Source organism: Cryptotermes secundus, unplaced genomic scaffold (assembly GCF_002891405.2).
Source record: "Cryptotermes secundus unplaced genomic scaffold, Csec_1.0 scaffold1705, whole genome shotgun sequence".
NCBI classification, from domain to species: Eukaryota; Metazoa; Arthropoda; class Insecta; order Blattodea; family Kalotermitidae; genus Cryptotermes; species Cryptotermes secundus.
This window is the reverse complement of record NW_019718639.1, coordinates 1,952,881-1,963,553: the sequence shown is the minus strand read 5'-3', so window position 1 is coordinate 1,963,553 and position 10,673 is coordinate 1,952,881. Positions and strand designations below refer to the sequence as shown.

The following is a 10,673-nucleotide window of genomic DNA, read 5'->3' as shown; positions in this document are numbered from 1 at the left end:
TATCGGTTTGCCTTTGTTATATAGACGCTAATGTTTTCTGCCATGTAGGAATAACATTTTAAAAAATTATTTACTAGAGAATCGTGCTTCGAGGTAACGTTAAAAATCTTGTCAAACAAGGCATTGTCTACACTGAACATAAATTTCAGCCATGCATCAACATATATAACTTATTTTTCCGTTGCCTGGAAGAAGCCAAAATCACAACATCTAACGTACCAGGAAAGGGTAACCAATTCCGAAAAATTCCCAATCAGTTAGTCTCAGACACTCCACAAATTTCGTGAACGACTAGTATTGAGCACACAGCAGACGTATTTAAATCACTGAAATGTTTATCTCACAATAGTCTGTCCCCCTTCATCACCGTTCCTCAGCTCATCATCTCTTAAGAATGACACACGAAATGTCTGTTGCCTTTAAATCTGAAGAAGCAGTCATGGGCCATTATTTGGATATTTCAAGGGACTTTCATCGAGCAAGGCACGAAGTGCTCACAGAAAATGCTTCCCCTTAACATTCCAGGTGAAAATACCTCATTTTTTGTCTTATCCACAAAGTCGTACATGTTGCTTAATTAACGCTACTACTCGTAATTCAGCCAGAGGAGCCGGGATAGCTCAGTCGGTATAGCGACTGGCTACGGGCTGGACGACCGAGCGGCCGTGTCCCGGTGGGTCCCAGAATTTTCTGTCCTCCACGTCGTCCAGACCGGCTCTGGAGTCCACCCAGACTCCTATGGCGTGAAGCTGACCACTCACATCTAACTAGTGCCGAGATCGAGAAGAAGTGGATCTATACATCCACTCCCCCATACGTCTTCATGGCGTAGTTCTTAAACGGGACAACTTTATCTTTTTTTTTTTAACTTACTAATCCCACCATATATCATATCCATATCTGGTGTTCGTCAAGGGTCTGACATACCAGAAGGACACGAAAATAAGTTCGACTTACGCGCTGATGACACCACACTGGCCAGGAACTGCTGTAGGATGTCTGTCATGGTTGCTAGACCTGGACCTAGACACAAATCTGAAATCTTCCGATAATAAGAAACAGGTGCTTAAGGGTGACACAACATAACAACAAGTGTTAACTCTTTGCAAGCGAATTTCTTTCTACTTTTATTCGATCAATAGATACAGCCTCTTGACACAAATATGTCTGAAAAATGGATTTCCACCCCAGCTAGCGGATCAGATTGCTGTATTTGGAACCTATCGATCAAACTCTGTTAACATGCATGAGCGCTCACGGGATGTATTGTTGCAACGAAATGAGGAGATAGGGCACAGGGTGCCCAGGGAGATATGCGGAAAGATGCGAACACTGGGAAGGAAATGAGGAGATAGGGCACAGGGTGCCCAGGGAGACAAGCGGAAAGATGCGGACACTGGGAAGGAAATGAGGAGATAGGGCACAGGGTTCCCAGGGAGACAAGCGGAAAGATGCAGACACTGGGAAGGAAATGAGGAGATAGGGCACAGGATGCCCAGGGAGATAAGCGGAAAGATACGGACACTGGGAAGGAAATGAGGAGATAGGGCACAGGGTTCCCAGGGAGACAAGCGGAAAGATGCAGACAATGGGAAGGAGATGAGATAGGGCACAGGGTGCCCAGGGAGACAAGCGAAAAGATGCGGACACTGGGAAGGAAATGAGGAGATAGGGCACAGGGTGCCCAGGGAGACAAGCGGAAAGATGCGGACACTGGGAAGGAAAACAGAAAAAATAAACAGATAAACCGAATTAAAATAAGACAAATGTTACACTTAAGCTTGTTTATATTAGTGATGTGATGCAAGAAGATATGAAAGTGACGCAAATATTATTCGCATCTTCTGACTGGCAACGACCAGGTGACATTATTCATGTTGATGCCTCATGGCAGTTATACTGAGAACTGCAGACAACTCCTGTTGTCTCTCAATCATCAGTGACGGATGATCACTTAATATATTTCTTGTTTACTTCGCCAGCCTGTTCCTAGTGTCTGTGCGGTTCCCTTGTTCCCTTCTGGAGACTCACAGTCACAGTCACTTCTCATTGCTGGTTGCCTTCAGAGGGTCTGGCAAAAACACGACACGGCCTTAGCCTCCTCAGCTATTCTTAGTTTCAGATTTATCGCTTTCTTTGTTTATGCTTATTCTTATCTGACTACCAGTTACGGGACACACTCCGAGCGTACCGTAACTGATTTCTCGACATTTGTTTTCCTCGTTTCGATTGTCATTTTCTTTAGATATTTAGAATCGAAGTGACCCTGAACTTGGAAGCAGCATTTAACTGCGAAACATCTGTAGCACTGCCCACTCATGTTGTATATAGACCCAAGAGCATAATGAGTATTATAGGAGGGAGCAGTTCGAGTGTATACACCGAACCATGAGAGCTTCTCAAAGCACGTCTAAGGGCCCCCATACACGCACAGTTTGGCCTCCAGTTCGGCCTGCACAGTTGAAGACTTAAAGGCAAAACTGACGTGTGTGGTGCGGCCGGCCGGCCAATCGTTTGGACTGTTGGCCTGTGGGAAACCCGTCAGTCCGTCAGTTCTGCCTGCAGGACCGTAGCACGTGACGTGTGTGACTCAGCAATATAGGCTGGAAGACTGTGACTGTGGCATGCAGCCTGCCGGTTCATCTGCGCGTGTATGGGACTGTAGGAAACCCGTCAGTCCGTCAGTTCTGCCTGCAGGACCGTAGCACGTGACGTGTGTGACTCAACATTATAGGCTGGAAGACCGTGATTGTGGCATGAAGCCTGCCGCTTTATCTGGCGTGTATGGGGAGGAAAGGGAGGGAGTAAACTGTCACAGTTTTGCCTGTAAGGTCGATCGGAAGGCCAAACTGTGTGTGTATGGGGGGCCTAAGAGAAAGGCGGTCACTGGGGCGACCAAGAAGGCGAAGTAATGACGGTGCAACCAAAATGTAATACATACAGTATGTACCATAAAGAAAAGGCAAAGGCAGATATAAATATGGAGCTATACTTGTATAGGATTGAAAGCTCTCAAATCGGTAGTTATAAAGAGTTCTATCATGTGGGACATAATGCCGTGCAGTCCGTTGAACGTCAACTGATGTGTCGGTAAGGAAAATGTCTCTGTCTTCACGACCGAAGAATAAGCCAAGCCACAAAGCAGCATGGAAGCATGTGACGAAATATTCCTCCGAAACGTCTGTTTATTTTCAACCTCCTACACAGCGTTATATCCCAGAAGGTTCAAGGGCAGAATCAACATAATCACTGAATCATCGGAGTGCTCATAGCTCCCCACTTTTTTTTTTTCCTGTGGCCATGAACACAGTAAACAGACGAACTGAACCTTGAGGCTCATGTTTGCGGACTCATTTGTTTTCTGGTGTTGTACGGCTCTAAGAAAATTGATGCATTAGGAAAGAAGCAGCCATGGTGTATCACAAGGCAATTTTGTAACAATTGTCTGGAGGGTTGAAAGGAAATCTCGTGTCACGTGACCTGACTGATGAAAACCGGGAGTGCAAACCGTCACGGGGAATACAAAGTAGGGGAAGTGATGCCAATACAGCAATACTCAGGCTAAGTAATGGAAGAATGCAAGGAATTTTAAATTTTTAAAGTAACGCCGTAGTCATATTCAAGGAAATAGAGCTTCAGCAGCGTAACCGTTTTACCAAGGAAACAATTCATTAAGAAACTATCACGTGGTGGAGTGACGATGTGCGGGGTTTGGATTGGTAATCGGATTTATGGGACGCTTTGACACCACTCGTGACTATTGTAGGTCTTACAGACCACTATCACACACAGACTAGTGTTCTCAGTCATGGTTTTCTCTAGCCGTTGCTTGGTAGCAGCTTTTGACGGCGAACGATCCCCTTCCTCTGTGTTCTCGAACTGTCCCCAGCCTCAACTTTTGCAACTCTCAACTGCCTCTCTGCCTGCAGACTCTCTCGGCTGACTTAACGCCACATAACAGAACGTTGAAGGTCGGTGTCTGAGAACTTTCGCGTTCTGTGGTCAGATTCTGCATCACAACCAGAACGCACAAAATCGGGTGCATTGCTGAAAGGTTCGTTCTCTCCCGCGTTTCTGCGCAGCGTGAAGCACCCGTCACCTCATGACGTCGGCTGCGCCCCGTCCGATGACACTGGACTGCGCCTCATTTAGTTTTAGTCTCATCTACCGATATCAGATTGAGCGGCCTTGCCCTTCCTTAGCTGGAAGGGACAGAGTGTGCGTCGTGAGGCGTCTTGCGTTCCTTCAAGGCCTCGCACACTGCAGCCTCCGCGCCGTGTTCAGAAGAGCTTCCCCCTGCCCCTGACGTGAGGCTTCTTGACTTCCTTTGGGGCCTCGCACACTGTAGCCTCCGCGCCGTGCTCAGAAGAGTTTCCCCCTGCCCCTGACGTGAGGTGTCTTGCGTTCCTTCGGGGCCTCGCACACTGTAGCCTCCGCGCCGTGTTCAGAACACTTTCCCTCTGCCCCTGGCGTGAGGCGTCTTGCGTTCCTTCGGAGCCTCGCACACTGCAGCCTCCGCGCCGTGTTCAGAAGAGTTTCCCCCTGCCCCTGACGTGAGGCGTCTTGCGTTCCTTCGGAGCCTCGCACACTGCAGCCTCCGCGCCGTGTTCAGAAGAGTTTCCCCCTGCCCCTGACGTGAGGCGTCTTGCGTTCCTTCGGAGCCTCGCACACTGCAGCCTCCGCGCCGTGTTCAGAAGAGTTTCCCCCTGCCCCTGACGTGAGGCGTCTTGCGTTCCTTCGGAGCCTCGCACACTGCAGCCTCCGCGCCGTGTTCAGAAGAGTTTCCCCCTGCCCCTGACGTGAGGCGTCTTGCGTTCCTTCGGAGCCTCGCACACTGCAGCCTCCGCGCCGTGTTCAGAAGAGTTTCCCCCTGCCCCTGACGTGAGGCGTCTTGCGTTCCTTCGGGGCCTCGCACACTGCAGCCTCCGCGCCGTGTTCAGAAGAGTTTCCCCCTGCCCCTGACGCGATGGCAGTCTGCGTAGCGCGCACAGAAGGGGCAGTGTTCTGTAGCATCCAGTCTGAGAAATTCAGTGATTACTGTGTGTAGTGGTAACCACCGTCTCGAAGCGTGCAAGAAGCTGCTCTACTAGCCGCAACTCTTGCATAATTCAGCGAATTTGCGCTTGGTGTCTTGACGCCGTAGCAAGCCGACGTTTCGCTTGATACGGTAGGGAGGCATCTCCCTTTGAAGTTAGTAGGCCGAGCTACTGCCCTGAACTCTGAAGAAAGTAATGTTATATGTACAGCGGAATTAGCTGAGTTTCCTGTCTTGTAGCCTATAATTCCAATACGGGAAATGTAAGGTGCGTCTGCCCTTATGTTTTGTACGCTGAAGCGGATGTTTCTCCCCGGCACAGTCTGACTTGCGACCCTCCTCCTGTACTTTGACTGAACACTCATGCTATAGTTAAATGCCCAAACAAGACTGTAATGGGATATGAGAGACTTGTAATAGGTAGGAGGCTACTCTGAAGAAGGATGCCGTGTGTTCCTCGTAATCCTCTGTAACAGTGCACTGCGCCATGACCAGTAACCTTCACCGCTGTGACATGGCGTTCGCATCAGCAGGTTCCTTCTTGTGCCAGGACATGAGAGACAGTTCGCTGTTCATGCCGCACAGAACACCGCCTGTTGGTACAGTCCGTGTTCTTTTATGTTTAGTCACTTTTGGAGAGTGCTGTTCTCTGGAACACTAGACAAGAAACAGCGGTATTATATGCTTTAGCGAATTCGCCCTTGATGTGCTGACGTAAAGAGCCGATGTTTCCTCCTGTTTGTTCAGACGGTTTCTCTCTCTCTCTCTCTCTAAAAAGCTACAAATTACTTATTTACACTGGCCTAAAGGCACAAAGCAGTAGTGTTGCGGGCACATTGTAATTGGCCTTATTGCGAAATTAGGAGTTCCCCTGGTACTTAAACGGGGGACCTTGCAATTAACGCATCTGTTCCAGTAGCGTTCAGGTTGTGACAATTCAACACAACACAGAATTATTGCTAATCGCTGGAATTATCACAGTATTTGTTATAATCCAATGTGCTAGAAGAATTTATAGCAGATTAGATAGGAATTTATTTTATACTGAATTTGTTGTCTTGCAGTTCATTGCGGGTTGCAGCTAGGGGTGGGGCCCACACGAACTGCAAGCACAATTTCTGTCCATAAGGGGATACTAGGAAAACCAAAAAGAAGATGACAGGATAATAATAATAATAATTGAATTCTCTATTGTATTTATGTGCTGAGTCAACAGCCACAAGGCCAATTACAGACACAGCACAGTGTAGATAAAGGTAGTTACATACTGGACAAACAGAACATAAATTAAAAGGTTAATTAATAATAATAATAATAATACTTCAGGGTCACTCCACTAGGAAGAGAGAACATAAAGGAGCAGTGATTTTTTTATCATTCTCTTCATCACCTTCATGTCTTCCCGTCTCTTTTCTAATTCCTTCTCTTCTTCGTTCTGTCCTCTTTCTCTTTCTACTGTTTCATCTTCTCTTATTCCCTTCCTCCTACATATTCTCCAGTTTCGCTCTCTAGTATACTCAATATGCACGAGGAAGTATTGCGATGGTGACATGTAAACGTTGCTAAGAAACGAACTGGCAAGCACGTTTCCGCGAAGATACGATTCTTGGAGACAAACCATCGCTGGGCGTTAAATGTGTCCATGGATACGAGAATGGAAGGTAGCCTCTTGGAAAACGGTTCGTTACGGTGGAAGCAACAAACACTTCCTAGGATATCGCTGCGCTGTATAAGATGCTGTTCAGATAAGAACGCATTCAGACCCGTGTGGAAGCGGGATCGAATACCTCCACCGTGACCCTGCGAGTCGTAGGAGGCGACGAAAAGGGAAGTCTCAAATCTGAGACAGTAAAATATGGTCGTAAGTCCCAAGGGACTCTGACCCGAGAAGACTGCGCTGGCAAGAGCCAGCAGCATATATAAAAGACAGACCTCTCCTCAGAGAGGGCGCCCCACAAAAACAAAACCGTAACTGTCAAACAGTAAAAAAATTCGACACCAAGACTTACTGACTGACTGACCATCAGTCGCAATGTGACTTTGAACGCATTCAGATATTTGTAGTGCGTAATTCAGTCAGACTAGTATAATTACTATGTCAAAATCGGTTACAAGGAAACGTCCACTGAAGACAGAACATACTTTATGTGTGCTGCAGTTACAGTGATATTTGAAGTGTGTCGTTCATTGGGACTGATATAGTTGCTTGTGGTCAAGGACAAAGATATGAGATAAGCGAAAATTACACTTGGTAAACCGATTTACTTCATTGGAGTACACATATAACAGCTTCTTCAGAAGTTATGCTCATTGTGACCAAACAAGAAAAGTGATACACAAGTAATGTCACATTAAGGGCTCGTAACTTAAATAAATGGATGTTACTAATTCCATGAGGAGGTGGGGTCGAATACCTCCACCGTAACTCTTCGAGTCGAAGGAAGATTCCTCGTACTCATTTCTGTGAGACACTGAGTCGACCCCAGGGCCATTGTACTGCTGGAAGGATTAGGTGAATTGAAAACTTTCACCTCATCAGGACTAGAACCCGCTACCTTCTGGCTTATAGCGTAGTGCCTCAAAAAAGAATTGCCAACAGGACGTAGTGTTTCCAAGCGGTCACCCATCCAAGTACTTACTATGCCCAATGTTGCTTAACTTCGGTGAGCGGACGAGAACCGGTGTTTTCAACATGGTATGGTCTTTGGCTTATCAGTTGATACCGCATCTTTAAATAGATATAAACCTAAACCAAGGGCTTTGCTTCTGGTGTTGGGCCCAGGTAACTTTCACACACCCGACTAGTCAGTGTGCTCATAACTACACTTGCAGTCGGGAGGTGCTAATGTTTTGCATCATTTTCCTCAGTCTCTTCTGACGGACTGCGGGACGGTACCTCAATAGCTTCCACTCAGCAGTCCTTCTACCATCTGACGCTATATATGTACTTTAGATACTGAGAGAATTGTTAAATAAACAACAGGAGAAATTCACTCTTTATGTGTCTGAAAACCGGCTAATCCGAGTTTTTCCTGTAGTTTTCTTCAGTCCTATACAGATGTCAGAATGGCACACAAAAGTAGGCCACGGCCAAATCCTTCTCAGTCCTTCCCAACTCAATATTAATCAATCACTATTCGACTGTAACAGCGTCGTGAAGTGAAGAACAAAAATGTAAAAAACAAACAAAAACAAAAAACGAAACGAATAAGTAGTTAAATATATAAAAAGTAAAGTAAAGCTATCCATGTAACAGGCCGTGAAGGCCCATAGGGTTGTGAGATGTTGAGCTTCCCAAATTATCTAGATAATCGGCTCAAAGATGGCGGTAAGGTTGTCAGCCTTACGCGCCGGCCGCGCTTTACTCCTCAGGAAAATTATTTAATGAATTCCTGGTACTCATTAAATAATCTGGAAGGATTAGGTCAGTTGAGTTAAATACATATGTACAGTAAATAACAGAATACATAAACGTTCAGTTCATGTTTTGCAAGAGCTGCGCGTCGGGGTTTTAGGGACTATGTTGCTGAGTCTAAGAGGAGTTGTGACAGCTGAACATCTAGTCAGATGAGGCTGCCCCAAGGTCTCACTTGCAACTCATGAAATCCCCACTTTGTTCAAACAATACGCATTTGTCTGCCACTTGCGACATTCAAACGCCAGGCGGAGTGCAGGGCCCAGGCCTTTCCTTATTTACTGACAGCTCTTGGCTATTTCTCACCGTGCGATGACTTCATCCGATGTCAGTCAACATGTGCTGCAGCGTCGCGCGCAAAGAATCTGATGCCTTTTATAACCTGAAGATGGTGGCAGACGGTTCCTCCGAAGCGTTTATACCTTACGGTATACATACTACGTGGTGTCACATCCATACCATCATTTGGGAACCATCTGCTCTGAAATTGCAATGTGGGGTAGAGGTTCAAGTGAATTTCTACTTTGCTGGAAATCGAGGTATCTGGCCCAACAGAGCGACGGGTGCGGCCTGGACCACCAAGGAATCGGGGTTCTGTTTCCACAGCGTCCAAGCTTGTTCTGTGGCACAATAAGCAATCTATTCGGTGTGTACCGGTGGCTCTTTCCCTGAGAGTAAAGTGGTTAGGGCGTGCACCTGACCACTCACCTGCGTCTGGTTCCGAGGTTAGGAATACGTCTACCTATACTCCACTCCCCCATACGTCTTCCTGGTGTGGTGCTTGACTAATTTTACCTTCACCTCCCCCTGCAAACAGCCGTTGCCGGGTCAGAGACTAACCCTCAAGCACAGAGGCCGAGAATGTGATAAGGTGCTGCCTGGTCAGGGCTATCGCACGCCTGTGGTAGGGGCGATAGACGAGTTTGAAGCAATGATGGAAAGATGATTAGCAGGGCAAAATTGAAGAAACTAGAAGGAAAAGTTGCTCCGCTGTCACTTCCTGAACCACAAAGCTCTCGTGAAGTCACCCGGTATTGAACCCGAGGCTCAGCGGTGAGGAGCCGGACTTCTCTCGCTTTGCGACACACCGGCTTTGTGTGACAGCCAAAGTTTCCTGCCCTCTGCGATCCCAAGCGCATTTGCACACACACGCTAATAGATGGGTTCACAATATCTCACGTGTATGTCATACACACGAGATCCCGTGACGTCAGGCAAAATTCCACGGACCTCATTATTTCCCATGCAAGAAAAAGGTAAAACGTAAAGTTTTCTCACAGAGATATTGGGTTTTCGGACTTTATCCATCGTCCTGGTTTTAAGATAACTAAGAAAAACACGACGTTTCGGAAACTGGATCTGTTTCCGTCCTCATATGAGGTAAAACACCTATTCTGTTGGGTCCCTTAGAAAGAGCTAGCCTCAGTCACTGGTTCACTGGTCCAATCACTGTTTTTCTTAGTTATCTTAAAACTAGGACGATGGATAAAGTCAGAAAACCCAATATCTCTGAGTGTTATACACCATCGTCAGAATCCTATAGTAACTACTTGTAAAGTTTTTTATGTGATCACATAAGTAATTAAGCATGACGCCATGAAACCGTGTGGGGGGATTGGAAGTGTGCATCCACACATCTCGAATTCCTTCAAGGATTAGGGTCAGTTCAGGTCAAGGCCGTGTACTGAAACTCCGATTAGCTGGTTCTGTGTTCTATTTACAGATCTGCTGTGCCCAAACCCTACACCGTGAAGACGTTTCAAGCTTGTAGAGTACAATACAGTCACACATCGGACTTATGATCTATTGCGTTAGTTAGTTAGTTTCTTTTAGTTTCGTGGGGTGAGGTAAGTCTCACTTGGTACGTCGGCCACTATTTGGCCTGTTGTACCAGCCCAGGATGATAAATGATGAGTGTGGGGCAGTCGGTAGAATGAGCATTGGCAGGGGAAACCGGAAAAGTCTGAGAAAACCTGCCCCAGCGCCACTTTGTCCACAATTCACACATGATCTGCCCTGGGCTCGAACCCGGGCCGCCGCGTTGGGAAGCCGCTGATTAGCCGCCTGAGCTATGACACGGCCAAAACGGGTCATCTGTGCAGTTCTCTGTAACATGGAACACGTAGGGTAACATTCCTGGGACTCACGGCACTGATACTTCAGTACATTAGTCTCTGTTACGCTGTGAGTCTATTGTCTTTGTTAGAAAATTAATAATAGCAA

At 46.8% G+C, this 10,673-nt stretch overlaps 1 pseudogene; it reads right to left on the bottom strand.

Moving 5' to 3' along the window:
• Positions 1-7,625: 7,625 nt before the first annotated feature.
• On the bottom strand, positions 7,626-7,744 carry LOC111863930 (annotated as a pseudogene).
• Between the last annotated feature and the right edge of the window lie 2,929 nt (positions 7,745-10,673).